Source organism: Heterocephalus glaber, unplaced genomic scaffold, assembly GCF_053883595.1.
Source record: "Heterocephalus glaber isolate CG9 unplaced genomic scaffold, H.glaber_assembly_v1.0 deba00001553, whole genome shotgun sequence".
NCBI lineage: Eukaryota > Metazoa > Chordata > Mammalia > Rodentia > Bathyergidae > Heterocephalus > Heterocephalus glaber.
This window is the reverse complement of record NW_028258344.1, coordinates 11,218,858-11,245,660: the sequence shown is the minus strand read 5'-3', so window position 1 is coordinate 11,245,660 and position 26,803 is coordinate 11,218,858. Positions and strand designations below refer to the sequence as shown.

The window sequence follows — 26,803 nt, the reverse complement described above, 5'->3', positions numbered from 1 at the left end:
TGCAGGGTTGAACTCTTCAAGGTTCTACTGCAGGTTCCAGGTGCCTGTCCCCTGAAGATAGTCCAGGTTCCGATGGGAGGTGATGATCCCTCCAATTCATCAAGCACGGTGGTCGGGTGTGCCTTTATTGCAGAGAGTCTCTTCACTTTTCCAGTGGGCTTCAGTTTTCATCAGGGAGCCTGAGAGAGGCCCTCTCTCTGTCGTTCATTTCTGCAGCTCAGGACAATGGCCTTTATGCTCCCCTGTGCCTCTGTAGTGTGGATCCAAGTAGCTATACAGCCAAGAGGGGTGGGGGCCTGTTGTTGCAGGCGCCGGCGCGACCAAGGTGGAGGCTGGTGGGCAAGCCCCTCATTAGCTTTTTAAACATGTTTTATTCTTGAATATCTTTTCTTTCTTTCTTTTTTTTTTTGGTACCAGGGATCAAACTCGGGACCTTGTACTTGCGAGGCAGGCGGCGAACCACTGAGCTAAATCCCTGGCCCTTGTAATGTTCTATTCTTTAGCTTCCTGGAATTATACCTTAATATTATAACGCATGAATAAATAGTTCAGTTTTATAAAGGAATTCTTAGTGTAATGAAGCTTTGTTTTTAAACTTCCTTAAGTGAATTTTCATACAGGGACAGTAATTTTTCCCTTTAATGCAAATTTCAATGCTAAATGAAACTGACCCAATTAGAAAAAAGAAAGCAAAATTTCTTGACATTTGCACCATGTGATGCTTACTGGGTGTTTAAAAACAAAGACATGTTCTAATAGAGAACTTGGGTTTGTTGTTCTTGGTTATTTTTTTGTTTGCTTGCTTGTTTTTGATACTGGGAATTGAGTCTTTTCCATGAAACTACATCCCCAGCCTTTTCTCTCCTCCTCTCCCCTCCCTGTCCCTTCTTTGAGAGTCTCGATAAATTGCTAAGTTGCTAAACTGCCCAGGCTGGGCTGACATTTGTGATCCTCCTGCTTCAGCCTCCCCAAGTGCTAGGATTACAGAATGCACCACCATGCCTAGCTTTAGTAGTTTTTAAAAAGACCACGTAGTGATAATGAGGAAATGAGGGGCCATATAGAAAATAGCACTAAACTGAACTTGTATAGCTTAGGAATCAACACTCTACTTGTATTTACTTTTAAGTTTTAGTATATATGCTTAATATTCATTTTATTAGAATAGATATACTAAGTAATTAGCATATAGACTCAGATAACAGACTTCCTAAGTCCAAGTATTGGCATACTGCTTACTGTGTGACCTCTGAGCTTCAGTTTTGTTTCAGGAGGCATGGTATTGACATCTCCCCCAGAGGTTATTGTGAGGATTAAAACAGTGCCTGACATGTAGTAAACACTCAGATATTTGCTATTATTGTTATATGTTAAAGTAATGCAGTAGAATTTATTTGCCATTTAAGTAGGATGAATCCAGATATAGGGCACATGTTTATTTTGTTACATTTAAAACTTACTTAATTGTGGTATATTATTAGTGGACTAAAAACTTAATGTTAATATATGTATTTGTAGGAGGGCTTTATAAGCACGTGCAACACTGAGAATCTGGAGAACTGCTGTGATGTAAGTCAAGTTGTGGAGCTTTTCAAGGCCTCTATTTCTACCATAATCTTGTGTTTTCACAATTGTTAGCCTTATGTTTTGCTGACCAAATCATTTCTCTGGTCGAGGGTAGTACTGATGGAACAGGTAACATGGGTATGAGCACCAAGTGAACTAATCGTAACTACTTTTACTTTATGCTGTGACTGTAGTCCCAAGCTTGGACTTGAGTCTTGTATTTGGATGCTATTGGTCACAGCACCATCAAGACAGAGCTCTCAAATACTCCTCAGTGAATAAAGTCAGATAAACGTACTATTTCTGACAGTTCATTATGGATTTTATTTTTATTTAAGTGGTTCTTTCAGACCCTAGTAACCAATTCTGATTGAATAACTGTTTCTAATTAAAATGTGTATAGAAAAATGTTCTAAACTGTGTATGTACACTGAGGTGAAAAACTCACTAGCCCTTCAAGTTTGTATTCTTCTCCTTGGAATTAAACCTATCTTTGGTCCATTTGTCATATCCCATAATTCTTACCTGAAAAAATGTCTGAGAACCTTAGAGTATTATTCCTGTTTTGGGCTCTATGTATAGAAAGGTATGTGTGTATAATATGAGTCTACTGTAAATAATGACTTTTATATTTGATTTGTGGAATCAGCATATTATATAGTCATGCATTCATTCAGAATGAACTGGGAAACAGTGCTGAACGAAACAAATTCCACGTGCTGTTAGAGCTTATGTTCTCACAATGGTGGAATCGAGGAAAAACCACATTCATAATAGCTATCTTTTAGTGACTCGTTTCCCTATATCCATGCAATAGGCTAAACATTTAACATATGATAATTAAATCAACTAATTAAATCAATTAAATCAACAGTTTGTGGTTGGCTGCCATCATTGTCTTCATCTTTCAGGAGACAAACGTATAGATTAGGTAGTTCAAAGTTTTAGGGTTAGCAGGCAGCAGAGCTGGGATTTAGACTCAGATGTTTGTGACACCATACTTGTGTTCTTAACCTCAGTGCTACAGTCATAAGTTAGCAAAGGAGTAAAATGTGGTTGCGTAAGTCTTTACAGACATCTATTGTCAAATCTAGCTTTTTTTGGCAGACCAACATGATTTGAGCTCATGTCACTGTACAGTATAGTGCCTGACTTTAATTTCATTTCCAATTAGCTCTTTTTCTGAACCTGTGTTCTCTATTCCAAGTTCCTTCTTTGGGTTTATCTCCCTGCCTCCAAATTTGGAGACGCATCCAGAAAGGTTTTAGAATTTCATGATAATATTGGTAAGTTTGAGAATCTGTGGGTAGAAGAAAAACCAACTGCTTTATTTCAAGAACCTAGAATAAGTATTTACTAAATGGGTCTGTTGCTTTGGCAGAGGTTTCCCCCTGTGGTGATATTTTTCAAAGCATAGTTCATGGACAATATGGATATCTCCTAGAAATCTTTTCTGTGGACTCTTAACATGTGCCAGGTACTTGGGTAAGCATAAGGGAATAATCTGATGAGAAAGACGTACCTCATTATGCTTAAATTTTTAGTGAAGAAATATTAAGTAAGGATACACAGAGGGGGAGTACTAGGCAGTGTGGGATTACATGGCAGGAGGAACGAACCTGACTTGCTAATGGTTAGGAATGCTTCCTGAGAGATGACCCCTTAGCTGAGACCTAAGTAGTAGGATATTTTAAAATCAAGTTGGCAAGAAGGGGAAAGGAAAAGAGGGAAAGGAAAAACTATGAGAAAAGAAAAAAAAAATGGAAATGAAATCTATGTAAATAGGGAAGGGTGGAGGGGGTGAAGGGTGCACAGGTAATGGGGAAAAAAAATAAGAATCAAGATACATCATGTACAGGTACAACCAACCAATGATAAATGTAAATGAATTGTATACTTAAAATGTACCAATAAAAGAACTAAAAAAAAAAAATCAAGTTGGCAAGATCCAGCGTCTCCAAAAATATTTTACTTACAAGGCCAGTCTGTCAAGCAAAATTAAGTAGGATGCTTATGTTTGCAGTACTGTAGACCCCAGTATTTCCTATAAGGAGGTGGTAGTAATCAGTTGAATAGAGAAGGAGTAGAGCTTGATCCTGGGAAAACAGGGTTGCTAAGAAAAGAAAAAGCAAACAGAATGAGAATCTGCACCTAGTATAAACCACTTCTGATCCATTTATTTCTTTGAAACTGAAAGATGTCCACTATTGAATTTCGTCAATGTAAATTAGATGCATAAATGTATAACAAAAATGTAAGCAAAAGAGTAAAAGAAGAATCAAATTGAGTTAAAAGCCCTCAGTTCTGATTTCTTTCAACATTTCTAGGATTTAGATTAATTCCATTTTTTTTTTCTAACTTCTCTTGGCCCTCTACAAGGTATCTGTCACCTGTTTCCTTAAAGCAGTAGTACTGCCTAAAGTAGCTAGAACCAAATGTCTATCTTAAATTGTGGTTATGGGGCCGGGGATTTAGCTCAGTGGTTCCAGTGCCTGCCGCACAAACACAAGGTCCTGAGTTCGATCCCGGGTACCAAAAAAAAAACCAAAACACAAATTGTGGTTACAATATTCCTTTTCAATTTAAGATTATTATTATGTAATTTTGCTTGTGGAAAGTGATTCGGCTCTTTAGAAAAATGTTACAATGCCACTAAATTTATTTTTGGTTCAGTGCGGTAATTAGAAAAATTAAATCAATGAAAACAAATCTGTAAAAATACTCATTGAAGTAGCCTCTAAAAGAAAAAAGAAGAAAGAAGCCCTAGCTTTTTCTCATTTAAAACTTATACCCAAAGAAATACATGTATATGACTAAAACAATAGAAAGCCATCCAGCATCCCCACTCCAATCACTAAGTCAATGATTTCTCTTTGGTGAAAATTTTAAATAAGATACTTAAAGATCTAATATGTCAGCTTATCAAGTTTAGATAATATTTTATTTCCTCATTGAAAGATAAGTTCTTTTGTTCTTTTTAGGTTACCTTTATAATTTTAAGTAATGTACTTAAGCCTTTATCAAGCCATCGATATTTATTTATTTAGAGACAGGGTCTCACTATGTAGTTCAGACTGGCCTTGAACTCACTATGTAGCCTAGGCTGGCCTCAAACTCACAGTAATCCTCCTGCCTCAGCCTCCCAAGTGCTGGGATTACAGGTGTGCACCACCATGCCCAGCAAGCCATCAATTTTAGACATTGTTTCTTACCATCTAGTATGTAAAATGAGGAAATTACTATATCCTAATATTTCTTCCCATTCTACTCCTTAGCTTTTATTGATTGTACTACTTTTACATAGTCAAGATTTATGATATTCAAAAGGTGTTCTTGAAGCTATAATTGATTTAAAAATAAAATCTATAGCTTGAGTAAGCTAATAACAGGTGGACTGATCTCATTAAAATGAAAAGAGCTTTTTTTCTGGGATATCAGCTAGAAGTTGGAGCTTTCCCAAGGCAGAAGTGTAGTTTAATTTATTTAGAGATTCTTATTTTAGCCTGGGAACAAATGGACCACCAGGCACTCACTCCACAAGAAGGAAACTTTAGCATATCTCTCCCATAGACAACTTCAGTCACATGTTTGTATGTTTACCATTCACTCTTGCTTATCTTTGCTTCTAATTTGGAGACTTAAGATCCCATTGGGAAATTTAGCTACCCTTTCTGCTGTAGTCATCTGTGTATAGTTTCTGAGTTGTGGTTACCATTAATACAGTTTTTCATTTGTTTTTGGTGCTGGGGACTGAATACAGGATCTCACACATGCTAATCACACGGTCTACCTCTGAGTAACAACCTTAAGCCCAGCCATCAGTAGGTTTCACATATCAGTTTGTTCCTGTTTCCTATCTTCCAGAAATAGATTAATAAGTGAGTTCCACAGATATTTCTTCTCCTATACTCCTTAACTGTTTTGGGTTTGTTCTCGTTTATGCTTTACTCTAATAATATGAGTTTGGAATGGAGAAGAGGTAATCATATATGTTCCATTAACCATTTTGAACCAAAAACCAAGGTCCTAAATTTGTAATGAAATTATAAGGAGAATTTCAGAATTTTTATTTTCTTGTCTAGGTGATTCTAGCATTTTGCAAACCAAAGACCTTTTGGCTTCAAAAGGAGGATATTATTGTTTTTTGCATTCAGTTCCACTTTTTAAAAATATTTATATATTAATTGGTACATTTTAGGTATACAACACATTTACATTTCTCATTGGGTGTTTGTACCTGAACATGATGTATCTTAGTTCTTATTTTTCCCCCATAACCTATGCGCCCTTCACCCTCTCCACCCTTCCCTATTTACATAGACTTTGTTTCCTTTTTTCTTTCTTTCTCATAATTTTTCCTTTTCCTTCTTCCCTTTCCCCTTCCCCTCCCACCACCCCTACCCCTTTGGACCTTTTCCTATTTCAAATTATCAATTATTCGTTTCAATCATTTTCATCCTTATTTACACTTTCAGTTTCTCACACTAGAGAAACTATTTGGTATTTACACATGTGTGTCCTATTTATTTCACTTAAGAGTATGGCCTCAATATGCATTCATTTAGCTATAAATGACTCTAGTTTCTCATTCTTTATGGCTGAGTAATACTCCATTTTATAAAAAACCCCACATCTTCTTTATCCAATTTGCAGTCGATGGGCACTTGTTTCCAAACCTTAGCTATTACAAACTGTGCTGCTATAAACATAGGTGCACATATATCGCTGTGGTGTGATTCTTTTAATTCTTTGGGGAAGATACCCAGTAGGGGAACAGCTGGGTCAAATGAGACCTCTAGTCCTAGTTCTTTGAGGTATCTCCATATCGATTTCCACAGTGGTTGCACCAGTCTGCACTCCCACCACAATGAAGACTTCCTTTCTCCCCACTCCCCTGCCAGCATTTGTTATTGGTTGATTTCTTGATAGCAGCCATTCTTTCTGGGGTGAGATGGAATCTCAGTGTTGTTTTCATCTGCATCTCTCAAATGACCAGTGATGTTGAACATTTTTTCATATGTTTATTTGCTGCTTTTACTTATTTCTCTGAGAAATGTCTGTTCATTTCAGATGCCCATTTTTGAATTGGTCTTTGAATTTGGGGAGTCTGATTTTTTTCAATTCTTTATATATTCTAGATAGTAGACCTTTGTCGGAGGTACAGCTGCTGAAATTTTCTCCCATATTGTAGTTTGTCTCTTAGCTCTGTTGGTAGTTTCTCTCACAGTGCAGAAGCTTTTTAATAAGATGAGATCCCAGTTGTTGATTCTTTGTGTTAGCTCCTGTGCTACTGAAGTTTTGTTCATAAAGTCTTTTCCTATGCCAATGTCATCGAGAGTTCTACCTAACTTATCTTCCAGCAAGTTTACTGTTTCTGCCTTGATATTTACCTCTTTAATCCACTTCGATCTTAGTTTAATGCATGGTGATAGGTATGGGTCTAGTTTTAATCTTTGGCAGGTTGAAATCCAGTTTTTCCAACACCATGTATTGAACAGGCTATCTTTTCTCCAATGAGGGTGATTGGCTCCTTTGTCAAAGATGAGGTGGCTGAGTATGTCTGGAGTTGTTTCTGCATCTTTTAATCGATTCCACTTATCTTTGGGTCTGTTTCTTTGCCAGTATCATGCTGTTTTTATCACAGTAGCTTTGTAGTATAGTTTCAAGTTGGGGATTGTGATACCCCCAGCCATGTCTCTGTTGCCTAGAATTGCTTTTGCTATTCTAGGTTTCTTCTGCTTCCAAATGAATTTTTGGATTGTTTTCTCTAGTTCTGTGAAGTATATTGTTGGAATTTCAGTCGGCATTGCATTAAATCTATACAGTAGTTTTGGAAGTATGTCCATTTTCACTATATTGATTCTTCCTACCCAGGAACAAGGGATATCTTTCCATTTTCTTATATCCTCTTCGATCTCCTTCAGAGTGCTGCAGTTTTCAGTGTAGAGAGATCTTTTGCTTCTTTTGTGAGGTTGATTCCTAGATATTTCATTTTTTAAGATGCTATTGTAAAAGGAATTATTTCCCGAATTTCTCTCTCAATGGGTCTGCTATTAGCATATAAGAAGGCTATTGTTTTTTGAGTGTTGACCTTATATCCAGCTACTCTACTGAATCTGTCAATTAGATCTAGAAGACTTTTGACTGAGTTTTTTGGGTCTTCTACGTAAAGTATCATATCATCAACCATAATGACAGTTTCACTTCTTCCTTTCCTATCTTTATTCCTTTTATTTCTTTTTCTTGTCTAAGTGCTATGGCTAATGTTTCCAGAACAATATTGAACAGGAGTGGTGATAATGGGCATCCCTGTCTTGTTCCTGATTTTAGCATGGGATATTATTGTTTTGACAAGGGAGCAATGTTAATAATATAAGTAAAAACCACTCTTTATGTTTAATTCATTCCTTTATGTATAAAAGCAAAAGGCAAATAAAAAAGACAAAAAGAATTGACTACAGGACTTTCCTGTAGAGATGCTAACATGGTACTATCGGGAGAAACAGTTTTCCTTGGGTTTCTTGCACTCCTATATGAATGTATGTGCCAAGTTTACAAGATCCTGGCCACTCTTATACACAAGTTATTTCTAAGGGTTATTTTGCAGCTTTTAAACTCAACCCCAAATAAAAAAATCAGGTTTGAGTACTGTTTACTATAAACGCAGTGGATTCCTCAAGCTCAGTGTTTCTCAACTGCAGCACAAATCTACGCTGTGTATAATATTTATCTGGACCCATCAGTTTGCCCTCTGGAATTAGAAGCAAGAGAACTGACATAAATATGTGGATGCTCAAGGTGTTTGCTGTGCTGTAATAACAATTGTTTGTCTTTGACCTTAGAATCTGGCGTCTTTTCCACATCCAGGAACCAGTAATAGACTTAGCTTGTAAAATCACATCCTAGGCCTGATTACTCCCTGAACAAAGAGTCATAAATGAAGGGCAGCCTAGATGTTCTATAAACTCTTGTCATTCTCCTTATTAGCTTTAAACTTCCATGAAGTAAATTTTTGTTTTGCGAAAGTGCCTGGATTTCTGATCTCAACTTTGATCAGATAAAGTATGTGTGTTAGGCTGGGATGAGAGAGAGAGAGAGAGAGAGAGAGAGAGAAGTAATTATTAGCACCCTCCTAGGAATTCTATTTTTACTCTTTATTGATTTACTGATTAATATTATAATAAACAAATTAGAGTATAACTGGTTCATTTGTACATGTTTGTATATATTACTGTAATAGGCAGACAGTGGTATAATGTAAAATTTACTCATCATATCTCTTGGTGCTATAATAAAGTCTGGGAAACCTTATTCTATTCTTAGAGAAGAAATACTTATTAGTATTACTCTTTTTTACTTAATTCCATTTTTAAAAGTTATGTTGTACTCATGCTATTCAATGGTGCTATAGAGAAAAATAAGAATGCATACTCCAGCAGATGAGACAAAGAGAAACAGATTATATACTAAAATGTGAAGTGTATTTCCAGATATATATCTCAGGGACAGAAGCAGAAGGACATGATTAAATGTTTAGGTAAAGAAGATGGATGGTATTCCAGAGAGGGTAACATGAGAGCTGGGTTTTGATGTGTGAATAGAATTCACCCATATGTGATAGAAGAACATACGTGATAGAAGGGTAAGTATGTGCCAATACTTGGAAGCATGAAAAGCAAAACATTTACAAAAAAATTCAAGAATATTAATTGCCCTACTTCACACAGAAAGTTCCCAGGTTTCCTGATTCTCATTCTTCTTTCTGTTACATTATATAGTTATAAACACTCAAATATTTGAAGTTACTTCACTTTTTATCTTTTCCATTTGCTCTCAAAAGCAGTTCCAAGTATAGCACCTCAGCTTGTTACCAAGAGAAGTGAAGCATTCTAGCTTCTAAATTGCTCTTCCTTTTCAACTAAATTTTTATGGCTAAAATTGTCTAAAAGAAGATTAATTTACAAAAGAGCAAAATCGGATTTGAACCTCCATCTTTAAATTGAGAACAAGAATCAAATATAAATTTTAAATATGAGACTGTACTAAAAGTCATATATATACAAATAAAAGACATAGCGGGTATTTTAATACCTGTTTTAGACTGACTGTACCTAGGTAAATTAATTATCAGTATTCAAATGAAAAACCTTAGGCCGGGGATGGTGGTGTATATTGTGATCCCAGCTACTTGTTAGTGTGAGGCAGCAGGATCACAAATTTGAAACTAACATGGGCAATTTAGGGAGACCCTGTCTCAATAATTTTTTTAAAGGCCTGGGGATGTATAACTCAGTGGTAGAATGCTTTCTTAGCTTGCAGGAGGCCCTGGGTATAATCCCCAGTAAAACACACACACACACACACACACACACACACACACACACACACACAATAAGCTTTTCCTCTAGAATATAAACTTAGAAGTCTTTTCTCAATCATTTTAAACTCAGACCCATTAGTAATTTCATTTCCTATTACTTATATCGTAGTACAGGTTGAGCATCCCTAATCTCAAAACGTGAAATCCAAAATGCTGCAAAATACAAAACTTTTTTGAGTGCTGACCTGACATCATAAGTGGATAATTCCACACTTGACCTCATGTGACAAATCACAGTCAAAACACAGGTGCATTAAAAATACTGTGTAAAATCACCTTCAGGCTATGTTTATAAGATATATATAAAACTAAACTTTATGTTGAGGGCTTTATCCCATCCCTGAAAATTTCATTATATATATGTAAATATTCTTAAATCTGAAACACATTTTCCCAAGCATTTCAGATAAAAAACAACATATCATACAATCCACCCATTAAATGTATATAATTCAATGGTCTTTTTAAAAATAAATTTTATTTTACCCTATTGCCTCATCAAGCCCCTCCCCTCCCTATGTACAAAAGTTTTGTTTCCATTTTTCTTTCTATTTTCACTTTCTTTCTTGTCCCTTTCTTCCTTTCTCCCTCCCTCCTTCCTTGTTCCCCTTCCCATTTGAACTTTCTTCCTATTTCCCAACATCCATTATACATCTCAGTCCTTATTTCCACATTCAGTTTCTCACACCAGAGAAACAATGGGTATTTAAACATGTGTGTCTGATTTATTTCACTTAGGAGTATGGTCTCAAGGTCCATCCATTTAGCTATAAATGTCTGAAGCTCATCTTTCTCTATGGCACAGTAGTACTCCATTGTATACAAAAACCACATCTTCTTTATCCACTCATCAGTTGATGGGCATTTGGGCTGTTTCCAAGATTTATTTATTACACACTGTGCTGCTGCAAACATGGGTGTGCATGTATCGCTGTGATATGATCCTTTTAATTCTTTCAGGAGGATACCAAGAAGAGGTATAGCTGGGTTGAATGGAACCTCTATTTTTGTCTCCTAATTCAATGGTTTTTAGTATTTTCAGAGTTGTAAAACCATTACCATAACCAATGTTAAACCATTTTCATTACCTACACAAGTAATTTGTACCCATTAATGGTCACTCCCCATTTCTCTCCAAGGCCCCTAGCCATACCTAGGCAACAACCCTACTTTCTGTCTCATAGTTTCCTTGATAAAACAGGGAGGGATAAACAGATTTATGTTTTGAAAGATCCCCCAGGTGACTTTATGGAGGCTATCTTGGATTGGATATGACTAGATGGTGGGAGACCAATTAAAAGACTTGCTATAACTGGGTGAGAGATGAGAGCCTGAATGGATGCGCTGCCAGTGGAGGTGGAGAGGAGAGAATAATGGAAAGAATAAAAACTGAATCCAAATTATCAGGTCCTTGGTGGTTCCCTTAATTTGCAATGGGATAGAAAATTATGGATTGGTGGGTAGGAAGTGAGTTCCATTTTGAGACATGTTCAGTGTTTTGTGTTTGGTGCTTTCAGATGAAAAAAGATGGAATTCATATGTGGAGTTGGGATTGAAAATAAATATTTGCGAATCATAGGAAATGGCTGAAATCATAGAAGTAGCTGTTATTTCCTAGGAAGAAAAGTGTAGAGTGCAAAGAGGGCTATAGTGCAACATTGGGGATTTCCAAAATTTGAGAAGGCAGAATAGATTTTGCAAAGGAGATTGAGGGATGGAAATCATGGAGGTGATCTTACAGAAATCAAGGAAGGAAAATTTCATATAAACGGGAGAAATGAACTCAAATGTTATAGAAAGTTCAGGCAAAATGAGAATTGATTTCTTTTTACAAGTACCATTAACTATAAAAGGTTTCGGTGACTTTTGTGGCCACAATTTCCATGACATTATAAGAGGACTGAAGGTTGATTAGGTAATGAAGTCAAAATACTTTTCAAAGAATTCTGATTGAAAGAGAAGAAGGCAAGACAGCAGATACAGTTATGGAAGGGATGAATAGATGGATGGATATTTAGAGAAATGATTTCAGCCCTTTGGGACGATAAACAGAAACTATAATAAAACCTCTCTCAGGCACAACTAATACAGCTGATATATATATATAGAATCACCATGAACTCAATGGCTACAAATATGGATAGACATTGGTGGGCTGTTGTCTTCAGTGATGTGAAGTCTTAGTGTGAATAATAAAATAAACAATCTTTTCCTAAATTACATGGTAGTTGATCTTGGAATACTCAGTGTATTTTGAAACAATAAAGAACAGAGAGCAGGCATGAGAGCTGCTGCTCCGGGCTGTGAACCTGTGCGGTCTGGAGTGCGGAGGTTCCCTGTGGCTTCCAGGATGTCACCATATTTCTAGAGGCCATCTCCATTCCTGGGTCTTGGCTCCTTTCAGTAGCATAGTATCTTCACATCATCTTCCAGAGAAGGTCATGTCTCCTCTGATGGTGGTCCTGCTGCCTCCTTCCTAAAGCACCAAAGGGAAAAAGCATAGAAAAAAAAAAAAGTCATCCAACCATATAGTAGAAAAGCTGCTCAAATTACAAGAGAGGCCCACAAACAAGAAAAGAAGGAAAAATTGAGGAATGAAAAGGCTTTACGTCTCAACCTTATTGGTGAAAAACTGCAGGGGTTTCAAAATGAGCTGGATCCCTAAAAAATGAGATATTCAAAGAAAGATGCTTGTGAATTAATTGAAAGGTATTTAAATAGATTCTGCTGTGAGCTGGAGCAGACTGAGTTACACAACAGCATCAAGGACAGGCAGGGAAGGCGCCACCAAGCCCCAGAGACGGTCATCAAGCAGATGATGGAGCGTGAACGACAGCAGTACTAAGGCTATGGCCTTGAGATTCCAGACATTTTACATGCAAGTAGTCTGAAAACCTTTAGGGAATGGGATTTGGATCTGAAGAAATTGCCAAACATTAAAATGAGAAAACTTTGTGCAAATGATGCAGTTGCTAAGAAGTACAAGAAGAAAACTCAGAATTTAACTATAGACAAAGATTTAGGGCAATTGGAACTAAAAGGGGAATCAAGTGACTCAGATGGAAGAAATGACTCCTGTGACCTAATTGCCCTTACTTGAGTTGAATATAAGTAATATGAGAACTTTAAGTCACACTCATTACTCATGAGAAATAATTATCTAGTATTTGCTGTTTAACTCATTCTCTCTCATAATGTGAATCACATTTGCAGTTTCAAATACGGTAGTGTAATTTTTACTTAAAAGTGAAAGTTGTGTTTCATTTATATTAAGTTGCTAAAATAGAAGATATATTCTGTTTTTCATTACTATAACAAAAACCAGAGGCTGGATAACTTATAAAGAAAAGAAGTTTATTTAACTCATGGTTTTGGAGGCTGAATGTCTAGACAGCACAGTGGTGGCTCTGGTGAGGCCTCCTCTTGCTGCTACACATCATGGTGCATGGTTATCACAGTGGTGGGAGGGCACAAGAGAGGGAAAGATCACTTGGCAAGACAGGAAGCCAGAAAATGGAAGGGTCCGATAATGACATCCCACCAGGCCCTGTCTCTTAAAAGCCCGAAAGAATGAAATGATTTCAGGTTAGTGCCATTTGATTATTATATTATTTTCTGCTTTCTCATTGTGAAAAATGATAGGTTTTATTCAGATCTAAAGGTTAGAGAACTAATGATTATAATTGTTACTTCTGAGATACATTACTTAAATTAATATATTAAACATATTTCAAGTACCATGACAAACATGGATATTCTAGAATTTTGCTCTTCAAATAATTTACTAAATGCTAATATATGTTAGTCTGTTTTTTAAAGGATGCAAGTATAAGTTTTCAAGAAAAGGAAAAAATAATGCTGTGTGAGATTAACTAGGTATCAACTAAATTATTAACAATTTATACAAAGTGTTACAACTTTTATACTTCTGAAAATTAAAAATAAAGTTTATTTCTATTAAAAAACTATAAAGAACACTCATGCAAAAAAAAAAAAAGAACACTCATGCACTTGTATTTATATGTGAAAAGGAATTTGGCTCTAAATTATAATCAACTTTTTCACTTACACGACTTGTTAAAAGTTGAATGGTACACAGGATTCTTCTTCCTTCTTTGTGGCTATCTCAAATATCACAAGAGTTACGTATGCCTTGACCTAGCACACTAAATGTCATTAACCTTCAATAATCACAGATTCTCCTAAAATTTCCAAAATTCACAGTTCCTCTTGGCAATACTTATAGATGCCAGGCCAGTAGAGAATATTAGGCTGAAAAAAAGATAAAGTAAATTATTACTCTTGATAAAGTGGAAAGTGGTAGCATTCAGAATATTGGTAGAAACCTTAGACATTAAGAAGAAACACACAAGGTCTGCCCATGCCTTGCTGGGGTCCCGGGTGGCACGGAACATGCCGAATAGGCCCGCTGCAGACAGGCAGGTCTGTGCATGCCTTGCTGAGGTCCCGAGTCGCATGGAGGATGCCGAATCACCCCGCTGCAGACAGGCAGCCACCTGGTTCCACACTACAAAGATGCAGAGGACACCAGACCACCAGACCAAGGTACTGAGTCCCACTGTTCCCAGCCCAGAGGTAGGGGCTTCTGAGCCACCGTCCCACTGTTCCTGGTCCAGAGGAAGGGGCTTCCTGGTCACCATCCCTTCACTGCTCCCAGCCCAGAGGAAAGGGCTTTTGGGCCACCTTCTGTCCTGCTGCTCCTGGCCCAGACGAAGGGGCTTCTGGGCCACCATCTCTCCCACCTCTCCTGGACAAGAGGTAGGGGCTTCTGAGCTGCCATCCAACTGCTCCTGGTCCAGAGGAAGGGGCTTCTGGCCACCATCCCTCCTGCTGCTTCCAGCCCACAGGAAAGGGCTTTTGGGTCACCATCCCTACCGCTGCTCCCAGCCCCTGTCCCACCTCTCCCAGCTCAGAGGAGGTAATCTGTGCAGGCGCTAACAGCACCCCGCCCCACTTGAAATGAGAAAACACGTAAATAAGTCTCAAAACCAGACTTCCAGATCACCTACAGCAACCCCAAAGGGAAATGAGATGGAACCCTCTGATACTCAACCACCTGGACCCACTGAACTGGCAACAAAAGGGGATCTGGAAAAAATGAAATCAGAAATAATTTCTCAGATAACAGGAGAAATTGTGCCCCTAGTGCAAGACATGATTAATAAATCTAGAGAGGAGCTGAGGAACATGATGGAATCCCAACATAGGAAACAAATGGAATCCATAAAACAGATGCAAATAGATTTCCAGGACATGAAAAACTCCACTGAAAGTCTACACAGCAGAATGAGCCAATGTGAGGACAGAATTTCAGATATAGAACATAAGATTGCAATTAGTGACCAGGAAAAGAAAAATTGCTTCAAAATTATAAGGGAACATGAGAAATCAATCCAGCAGCTGCTAGATGATGCAAAGAAGAATAACATAAGACTCACTGGGCTCAATGAAGAAACAGGAGAGAGTGGAGATGACATAAAAAAATCTCTTCACAGAAATAATGGCAGAAAACTTCCCAAGCAGGGGAAAAGAGCTTGACATACAGGTAAGTGAGGCATATAGGACTCCAAATAGCCTTGATCAAAAAAAATCTACACATAGGCTTATAATTGTTAAGATTCCAGAAACCCAACAGAGGAACAAAGTTCTCCAAGCAGTCAGAGAAAAGAAACAAATCACATACAAAGGAAAGCCCATCAGAATCACAGCAGACTTCTCAACACAAACCATCAAGGCAAGAAGAGCTGGGAGTGACATATTCCAAGCCCTAAAAGAAAACAGCCTCCAACCCAGATTGATGTACCCTGCAAAACTATCTTTCAAAATGGATGGAGAAATAAGATACTTTCATGACAAAGAGCACCTTAGGAACTTCGTGGATACCAAACCAGCACTCCAAAGAATTTTACACAATATCCTAGGAACAGACATTGAGGATCACAACCTCAGGAAGCAAAGCAGAATAAACCCATCTGGCATGACAAGAAATTAAATGTAAAGGGGGAGAACCCAACAAAAAGAAAAAGTCATAGCAATGACAAGTCAATACGTTTCAGTTATAACCACCAATGTTAATGGTCTCAATTCACCAATCAAAAGAAATAGACTGGCAGAATGGGTCAAGAAGCAAAATCCAACAATATGCTGCATACAAGAAACACACTTAATTCAAAAGGAAACTCATAGACTGAAAGTTAAAGGGTAGAAAACAATACTCCATGCAACAGGAATCTGAAAAAAAGCAGGAGTAGCTATCCTCTTTGCAGATCAAGTAGATTTCAAACCAACACTGATTAAGAGAGACGAAGAAGGATACTACATCCTTGTAAAGGGAAGAATCCAAGAGGAAGAGATGACAATCATAAATATCTATGCAGCAAACACTGGTGCACCCAACTATATAAAACAAATACGAATGGACATGAAAAGTCATATATGCACTAATACAATTGTAGTGGGGGCCTCAACACCCCACTGTCACAAATAGATAGATCAACTAGACTAAAAATAAGTAATGAAATACTAGAACTCAATCGAACTCTTGAACAAATGAACTTAACAGATGTTTACAGAGTCGTCCACCCCACAAAATCAGAATACACATTCTTCTCAGCTGCACATGGGTCATTCTCCAAAATAGACCACATACTCACACATAGAACATGTTTAAGTAAGTGCAAAGGAATTGAAGTTATCCCCTGTATATTATCAGACCAAAGTGGAATGAAATTGGAGATCCATAACAAAAGAAACTCAAAAAATTTCATAAACACGTGGAAATCGAACAACACACTTCTGAATAACCAATGGGTCACAGAGGAAATTGAAGAAGAAATCAGACAGTTCCTTCAATTAAATGACAATGACAATACAACATATCGGAATCTATGGGACACAATGAAAGCAGTCTTACAAGGGAAATTTATAGCAGTGAATATGCATATTAGGAAAACAGAACGAGACCAATTAAACAACCTGATGCTGAACCTCAAGCTTCTAGAAAAAGAAGAGCAGGACAACCCCAAAGCTCATACAAGGGAGGAAATTATAAAGATCCGAGGAGAAATCAATGCAATGGAGACTAAGAGAATGATACAAAAAAATCAATGAAGCCAAGAGTTGGTTCTTTGAAAGAATCAACAAAATTGACAAACCTTTAGCCAACCTTATCAGAAAAAGGAAAGAAAAGGCCCAAATCCATGCAATTAGGAATGAAAAGAGTGAAATTACAACAGACCCAGCAGAAATCCAAAGGATCATCAATACCTACTTCCAGAACCTATACACCAATAAGATGGACAACACAGAAGAAATGGACAGATTCCTAGATACATATGAATTACCAAAGTTGAACGAAGAAGACCTAAAAATTCTGAACAACCCAATATCAACCAATGAAATTGAAAATGTAATTAAATACTTATCAACTAAGAAAAGCCTGGGCCCTGATGGCTTCACTGCTGAATTCTATAAGACATTTATAGAGGAACTGCTACCACTACTGTTTAAACTCTTCAGTGAAATTGAAAAGGAAGCAATACTCGCAAATTCATTCCTGGAAGCAAGCATCACCTTGATCCCCAAAGCAGAGAAAGACCCAACCAAAACAGAGAACTATAGGCCAATCTCAATAATGAACATAGATGCAAAAATCCTTCATAAGATACTGGCAAACAGAATGCAGAAGATCATCAAGAAGATCATACACCCTGATCAAGTGGGATTCATCCCAAGGAGGCAGGGATGGTTCAATATATGAAAATCAATCAATGTAATACACTATATCAATAGAGCCAAGGACAAAAACCATATGATTATCTCCATAGATGCAGAAAAAGCATTTGACAAAATCCAACATGCATTTATGATAAAAACCCTACAAAAATTGGAATAGATGGTCTCTACCTCAAACTGATAGAAGCCATCTATGAAAAACCAACAGCCAATATCATACTAAATGGTCAAAAACTGAAATCCTTCACACTCAAATCAGGAACAAGACAAGGATGTCCACTATCACCACTCTTGTTCAATATAGTTCTGGAAACATTAGCCACGGCAATTAGACAAGAGAAAGAAATAAAAGGAATAAAGATAGGAAATGAAGGAGTCAAATTGTCATTATTTGCAGATGACATGATATTCTATATAGAAGACCCCAAGAACTCCACCAAAAGTCTTCTAGACTTAATAACCAAATTCAGTCAAGTAGCTGGTTACAAGGTCAACACACCAAAATCAATAGCTTTCCTCTACACCAATGACAGACTCACTGAGAGAGAAGTAGGGCAAATAATTCCTTTCACAATAGCATCCAAAAAACTGAAATACCTAGGAATCAACCTAACCAAAGAAATCAAAGACCTCTTCTCTGAAAACTATGGCTGAATCTGAAAAGACAGATTGAAGATGATACCAGAAAATGGACAGACATCCCCTGCTCCTGGGTAGGAAGGATTAATAGAGTGAAAGTGGCCATACTTCCAAAACTGCTATACAGATTTAATCCAATTCCAATTGAGATCCCAGCAGCATACTTCATGGACCTTGAGAAAACAATCCAAAAATTCATTTGGCACAAGAAGAGACCCAGAATAGCAAAAGCAATTCTAGGTAACAGAGACATGACAGGGGTATCACAATCCCCAACCTGCAACTATACCACAAAACTACTGTGATAAAAACAGCATGGTACTGGCAAAGAAACAGACTTGAGGACCAGTGGAGCAGATTAAAAGATGCAGAAACAACACCAGATACACTCAGCCATCTCATCTTCGATAAAGAAGCCAAATACCCTCATTGGAGGAAAGACAGCCTCTTTAATAAATGGTGCTGGAAAAATTGGGCTTCAACTTGCCAAAGATTAAAGCTAGACCTGTATCTCTCACCATGCACTAAACTAAAATCAAAATGGATTAAAGATCTAAATATTAAAATAGTAACTCTGAACCAGTTGTAACAGAAGTTAGGTAGAACCCTTGAAGACATTGGTGTAGGAAAAGATTTCATGAACAAAACCTCAGTTGCTCGTGAACTAGCACAAACAATCAACAAGTGGGATCTCTTCTTATTAAAAGGCTTCTGCACAGCAAGAGAATCCACCAGCAGTGTGAAGAGACAATCCACAATGTGGGAAAAAATCTTCACCTGCTCTTCCTCAGACAAAGGTCTACTATCTCGAATCTATAAAGAACTTAAAAAGATCAGACCTCCCAAATTTAAAGACCCAATCCAAAAATGGGCATCTGAAAGGAACAGACATTTCTCAGACAAACAAGTAGAAATAGCAAATAAATACCTGAAAAATGTTCAACCTCACTGGTCATTCGAGAGATGCAAATGAAAACAATGCTGAGATTCCACTTCACTCCAGAAAGAATGGCTGCTATCATGAAATCAACCAATAACAAATGCTGGCAGGGCTGTGGGGAAAGAGGAACCCTGCTCCACTGCTGGTGGAAGTATAGACTTGTGCAAACACTGTGGAAATCAGTATGGAGATACCTCAAAGAACTAGAACTGGAAGTCCCATTTGACCCTGCTATTCCACTGCTGGGGATCTTCCCCAAAGAATTAAAAGAATCATACCACAGTGATATAGGTGTGCCTATGTTCATAGCAGCACAGTTTGTGATAGCTAAAACTTGGAAACAGCCCAAATGCCCATCAACTGGAGACTGGATAAAGATAATGTGGGTTTTTAAATAAAATGGAGTACTACTCAGCCATAAAACATGAGAAATTAGAGACATTTATAGCTAAGTGGATGCACATTGAGGGGATACTCTTAAGTGAAATAAATAGGACACACATGTATAAATACTGAATAGTTTCTCTGGTGTGAGAAACTGAAAGTGTAAATAAGGACTAAATGTATAATAGGTAATGTGAAATAGGAAGAAAAGGGGCAAAGGGGAAGGAAGTGGGAGGGCTCGGGGAAAGGATAGAAGGGAATGGGATTAATATGAGAAAATGGAAAAATAGGAACAAAATCTTTGTAAATAGGGAGGAATGGAGCGGTTGAAGGGAGAGGTGGGCAAGGGTGAAAAATAAGAAGCAAGAGAGATTATGTAAAGGTGCAAATTTCCAATGATGAATGTCATTATATTGTATACCTAAAATGTACCAATGGTTAGAATGAATAATCGATAATGTAAAATAGGAAGAAAAGGTCCAAAGGGGTAGGGGTATTGGGAGGGGCAGGGGAAAGGAAAGAAGGGAAAGGACAAATGCGGAGAAATGGAAAAAATGGAAATAAAGTCTTTGTGAATAGGGAAGGGTGGAGGGCGTGAAGGGAGGACTAGGAATGGGGAAAAAATAAGAACCAAGATGCATTATGTAAAGGTACAATTCCCAATGAGAAATGTAATTGTGTTGTATACCTACAATGTACCAATAAAAGAATTAAAAAAATAAAAAGAAACACACACATTTTCATATCTTGGTGGACATCACCTTTCCCACTAATGAATGATAACCTTGCCTTTTTGTATTTTGTAATAGTCTGGTAAATTATTTCTGTTTTTAATGCTCTGAGTATCCTCTCTTGGAACTTGGAGTTCCTATCCTTCATTTTCAGTGCTAGGTTAATAGGCTTATTTGTTGTACAAAAGCTAAAATTTGAACACATAATAGATCACTTTTTAAAGAGAAAAAAAGGAATTTTATTTTTATAGGGCAAAAAATTAAAAAAGTTCAGACAAAATATATTTGTTTCATATTGCTGCACTAACCAATTACCACAAATTTAGTTGCTTAAAATAATACAGACTTATTAAGATTCTAGAGGCCAGAAGTGAGAAAGACAGATCTGACTGGGCTAAAATCAAGGGGTTAGCAGGGCTGTGTTCCTTTCTGGAGGCTCTAGAGGAGACTGTTTCCTTGCTTTTTTTTTAGTCCCTATAAGTTGCCTCATCCCTTAACTCATGGCCCTTTACTCAATTTTCAAAACTAGTGTCATAGCTTCTTCAAATATTTAACTGTCTTACTTACCTCTTCTATTCTCAAGTACCCCTGTGATTATGTTTGGTCCACTTGGCTAATTGAGGTAATATATTTTAAGTTCAGAGGATTCGGACATGGACATCTTTGGGGAACCACTGATTCTATGTGCTACAAAAGGGTAGGGCAAGGAGTAATAGGTTGAAATAGGGACACTTTAAAACACTTTTCTTTTGTAACTTGTTCTTACAGTTCAGCTGCTCTTTTTTTTTTTTAATTTAGAAGCTAAACCCAGAATCTGTAGCTGCTTATGTTAGGCAGTGTGGTTTCTATTTACAATTTCCATTAAACTTAAAATAGTACCTTAAATGTAGAGTGGAGACTAACAAAAGTACGAGTGGTAGGGGAGAGATGTTGAACGTTTCTGTATACAAGATATAAATTCTAAGCCTGACTTTTGTTTCCAAATTGAATATATATTTCATCATTTCTCCCATAGCACCGTGTGTGTGTGTGTGTGTGTGTGTGTGTGTGTGTGTGTGTGTGTGGTATTAGGAAATGAATCCAAGCCTTGCACCGAGCTCCATCCCCAGGCCCTTATTTATTTATTTATTTATTTATTTATTTTTTGGTACCAGGGATCGAACTTGGGTCCTTGTGCTTGCGGGGCAGGCTGTGGCACCACTGAGCTAAATCCCCAGTCCAGCTTTCCATTTCTATAACAAAATACCTGAGATAATCACTTTAAAAAGAGAGGTGGTTTGTTTTACTCATAGTTTTAGATGCTCTAATCCATGACATGTTGACCCTGTTGTTTTGGGCCTGTGGTGAGGCAGCATTTCATGGTAGGAGTGCTTGGCAGAGAAAGAGCAATTATATTACAAGCTATGGAGGAAGAAGAAAGGGAAGGAGCTGGAGTCCCATAATCCCCTTCAGATATATGCTCCAAGGACCTAAAGACTTCCCTTAGGGCTACCTCTCGATGCCATCTGTCAATATTCCCCTCTATGGGGACCAAGACTTTAACACATGGTCTTTGGTGGGGAGGGTGCATTTAAGATCCAAACTATGGGGCCGGGGTTTTGGCTGAGTGGTTCTGGTGCTTGCCTTGCAAGCTCAAGTACCTGAGTTCGATCCCTGGTACCAAAAAAAAAACCAACAACAAACTAAACTATGAAGTGAGTTACAAAATTACAGTGAGTTTTAAATTTATTACAGTAAAAGACACATTGCCATTAATCTTCCTCAAAATACCCACTTCCCTTTGAACTCATTTATCTCATTGTTCTTGCTACTTTCTGAAGCAGCACTGGAGATTCTCTTTTGTGAGTCTTTAGTTGCAATGTCAAAGCTTCCTTGATGTTCTGAATCTATTCAAAACATTTACCTTTTATGATCATTTGATCCTGGGGAAGAGCCAGAAGTCCATGGAGCCAGATATGGTGAAAAAGGTGGATTACAACACATCATTATGTTTTTATTTGACAGAAATTGCCATAAACGTTTGACCAATGTGCAATAAAAAATAGTGAACATTTAAATTGAAAAATTTATTACAGTAAAAGACACTGTCATTAGTCCCCCTCCAAGTACTCCCCTTTGCTTCCAACACATCTCATCATTTCTGGCAAAGTGTCTTTTACTGTAATAATTGTTTTTCCCAGTACCAGGAATTGAACTCAGGACCTTGTGGTTGCCAGGCAGGTGTGGCACCACTGAGCTATATCCCTGGCCCTGTAATTTTTAAAGCATTTCATTGTATCCTTTGATCACCACTTGTATAACATGTACAGGTGGTGGCTAACCTATGGCACACATGCCACAGTGGGCTGTTTGTATCATGGAAAACTCTAAAAGGTTCACCATCACTGGCATACAGCATACTTGTGCCATTTCCTAAGATTTTCAGCTGTCTTTGAATTTATTATCAACTCAATGTTTTAAGTTAAGAAAAATAAAATTAACATGAATTCATGCTTTTGTTAAAAAGTTAATACAAAACTATAGAGTAAAAAGTTAAAGTCTGGGGCTTGGTGTTACAGTGTTACAGTGCTTGTCTAGCATATGTCCCCAGTCCCCAGCACCAGAAAAAAGAAAGAAAAACGTTAAAGCCTGCCCTGCCCTATCTCATTCCTTTTTCCATAGTAACATACTGTTAATAGTTTGTATATTCCATAGACTAGTTTCTAGAATGACAAATCCAGACACCTTATTTACATAAATGACATTTATTATATAGTTCCACTACTATCTCTTTACACCTATATATATACTGTATTTATATTAAATGTCCATAGATAATAAGATAGTAGAGTGAGAATTTAGGTTCTAATTCCAATCTTGTTGCTGCCACTTTATGCTCATGGATGAATTAACCTTTTAGTGCCCACTTTCCCTAATTTGTAAAGTGGATGGAAATAAGAGTATGCATCTACCTCACCGGATTATGATTATAGAAATTGTGACTATTACCTAAGAAAAATGTATGCATACCACCTAGAAGGGTCTAGCAGTGTAATAGCTATTTAATGGCATCTCTTTGAGTTTTATATTATTTCTACTGGCTAATTATTTTTTCATGTTGATGAACTGTTTATGCTAGTATCAAAATGTGAATGCTTCCAAATTGGGATTCTAATGGAATACTATATGCATTTATATCTTTTTTTTTGCCTCTATTGAATTATTTTAACATAAAATATGTCAAAGACTATGCATATATTTGTGGCTTTTGACTTCCAAAAGGCTTATGCCAGTTTTTAGTACTACTATCAAGGAATTATTCAAATCTAGAAATATTTTGCTACCTCAGTAGTCATGATTATTTCAAATCTATTTGTACTTTTATTGGATTCTTGTCAGCATATTTGTTCAAAACTTTGCTTATTATTAAGCTTTTTTCTTTGATTCTACAGATACTGTATTTATTGAAAATATGGATGTGTCCTTTTTCTTTTTCTTTTTTTTTTTTTGGTACCGGGGATTGAAGTTGGGTCCTTATGCTTGCGAGGCAAGCAGTGGAACCACTGAGCTAAATCCCTGGTCCTGGGTGTGTCCTTTTTATAGGGACTGGATCTAGTAATAAAACAGTCAAAAAACCCCTTATGAATATCATTGTGTACCATAACTGTGTTCAATTAATATTATACAGTCTCTTAGGTACTATATTAACCAGGGCTTTTCAAGCTAGCAGAAGCAAATCTTGGAAGTATTGGGCCTTCCATTATACAGAAGGATGGGAAGACACAGATGAAGATATGTCAATGGTGTCTCTTCCTGCAGAGGCAGTTTACTTAGAGATTTAAAATAAGAAAATAAATTAGTAAAGCTTTTGTGTGTGTGTGTGTGGTCCTAGGGAACAGAATCTAGGCCTTTACACATGCTAAGCAAGCGCTCTACCACTGACCCATACCTCTAGCCCTGGTAAGCATTTAAAAATATTATTCTTATAATAAAATGTGAATATATTATGAAGTAGAAAGGAAACTTTACATGAATTTTTAAAGATTAAAAATAGTTTTCAAGGAATTTTCTAATATTTGACCTAATACCTGTTTCCCTTTGGTAAGCAGTCACCTATACCTTGAGGATGATTTCAGTATAGAACCTTAAGAGCCATCAACAGACTAGTTAAAACCAATTCTAAGGTACTGTAGATGAAAACTAAAAGTTAGAAAGAACGGTCCTTTATGTGTTTTCAGTTTTTGGTGATTAAAAGTAAGGCCACTGTAAACATTTTCAAGAGTTCCTGAAGCTGAATGTGGTGGCACATGCCTGTAAACCCTGCACTCTGAGAGGCTGAGGCAGGAGGATCAAGTTCCTGCCCAGCCTGGATAACTTAGCAATTTAGTGAGAACTTGTCTCAAAATAAAAAAATAAGCCTGGTGTGGTAACACATGCCTATAATCTCAGCACTCAGGAAGCTGAGGTAGGAGGATCCCCACAAGTTTGAGGCCAGCCTGAGCCATACAGTGAATTCAAGGCCAGCCTGAACTACATAGCAAGATCTTGTCTCAAAAAATAAAATAGATGGTAGATAGATAGATAGATAGATAGATAAAAAATAAAACAAAAAAGGGCTGGGGATGTAAGCTTATGATGAAGGCCCTGGGTTCAATCCCAATACTGGGGAAAAAAAAGTCCCTGAAACTCTCGAGTTCCTGCCAGCAGTGTATGAAAAAGTTGGACTTGTTTCACCATTTTCATTTCTACCAACACTTGCAGAGTCACTCTTTTTTTCCCCTTATTCTAATAGAAATGCAGTAGTTTCTCATTGTGGTTTTCATTTGTATTTTTCTAATATGAGGTACAGCATATAGTATTTTCATGTTGTCACTTGGATTTTTTTTTTTTGATAAAGTATCTGTTCGCCTATCTTTTAATATGTTCTGCTTTTAAAAAAAAATTCCTAGTTTTAGTTACCAATACATTTGAGTAGGTGTACTGTAATGACTATGAACCACTTTACTTTCACACTTTGAGTTTTATAACTGATTCAAATGACTACAATGTTATCTTTCTGAGAAATTTTTTATTTATGTGTAAAATGAAGGGCACTTATTAAAATCTAAAACACCTGCCTTCAAGCTCTAAAAGGTGTTCTGTATAAAACTGATGACAGCCTAAAATAGAGCAGCTGTTTCCTGTTAGAATTAAAGTAGAATTATTTACTCAAGAGTAAATAAGAAAATGCTAATAAAAATTGGAAGCTAATTTTAAAAAAGTAAACCAGCAACTCAGTAAGGAATAATTTGAAAGAAAATCTGCTTTACCTTCCTAGAATATATTCCTTGAGAAAAAGGAACTATAAAAAGGCAAAAAGTGTGTTTGGCAGTAAAGCATGCAATGCTCCTTGCATGCTATTTGCACCTGCACCTCTGATTTGCAAAAGATGACACATAAATTTCAAAATAGCAAAATGTCAGTTACCAGATTAACATGTGGTTCTATGCGGCAGCGCATGTTGCCTTGCAAATCTGGATCCTTAACCGTGTCTAAACGTTACTGTGGGAAGAGGGGTTGAAGGGAGGGGTGGGAAATGGGAAAAAAAGAAGAATCAAGATATATCATGTACAGGTACAAATTCCCTATGGTGAATGTTATCAGTATGTATATATAAAATTTACCAATAAAATTTTAAAAACAAAACAAAAAATCCGTTATTGTAGTTAATCTATTCCACTGGAACTAAGCAGTTCCTTGCTATTACCCTTGGAATCCCTAGTAGTTGGAAATGGTAGAAGTTCCTCCGGTGCAGTATACCCTCTCTCCTGTCACCTTCTACGGTTAACTATCGTCTTCGTTCATCCGGAGAAATTCTCAGTCCACTCCAGCACAGGTCTCCAGGCCGAGGCTCCACCACGCACGTCGTTTATTTCCCGCAGAGAGGAGTACGAGATTAAGCGCCTAGAGGACCAGCGGCAGGTATGGATTTCTCTTTCCCGTTCCAAGCACGTCTCCTTCTAAAAATGTTTTTCACTTGTTAAACTTCTCATTCTTGAGGAACATCGGTTATATCACCACAGAGTCTTTGACACTTTAGTAGCCATGACGTCTAGTAAGAAGAGATCACAGTTTTGCTTAAAGAATAACAGCTGAGCAAACTTTATGGTTTTACGTTACAAATCCGGAGACCGCGTCTCTTTACAGTGTAGCATGATACATCCAAGAAGCAAGGATCTGCAGCTGAGAGGTTAGACATACCCCGCCAGGGCGCGAGAGTGTCCACGCCCCAGGTGTACGGCCCACGAGCCCCAGGAGATGTGGGCTACTTGATCCCTCCGGCCTCCGCTTCCGGGCCCGCCCTCAGCAAACGCAGAAACTCGCTTTCCCAGCAGGCTCCGCGCCGCCCCGGCGCCCCGCCCTCCGCGGTGCTGCTCCCCGCGCGTTCCG

The 26,803-nt window shown here is 37.4% G+C and overlaps 1 long non-coding RNA gene across 1 annotated transcript; it reads right to left on the bottom strand.

Moving 5' to 3' along the window:
• Window positions 1-6,030: 6,030 nt before the first annotated feature.
• LOC147824136 (uncharacterized) lies at window positions 6,031-26,776 on the bottom strand. Its single transcript, XR_015442716.1, has 3 exons — window positions 26,121-26,776; window positions 14,016-14,218; window positions 6,031-12,422 (listed from the first exon to the last, which is right to left on the bottom strand). It is a non-coding gene; the product is annotated as an uncharacterized LOC147824136 (long non-coding RNA).
• Window positions 26,777-26,803: the final 27 nt, after the last annotated feature.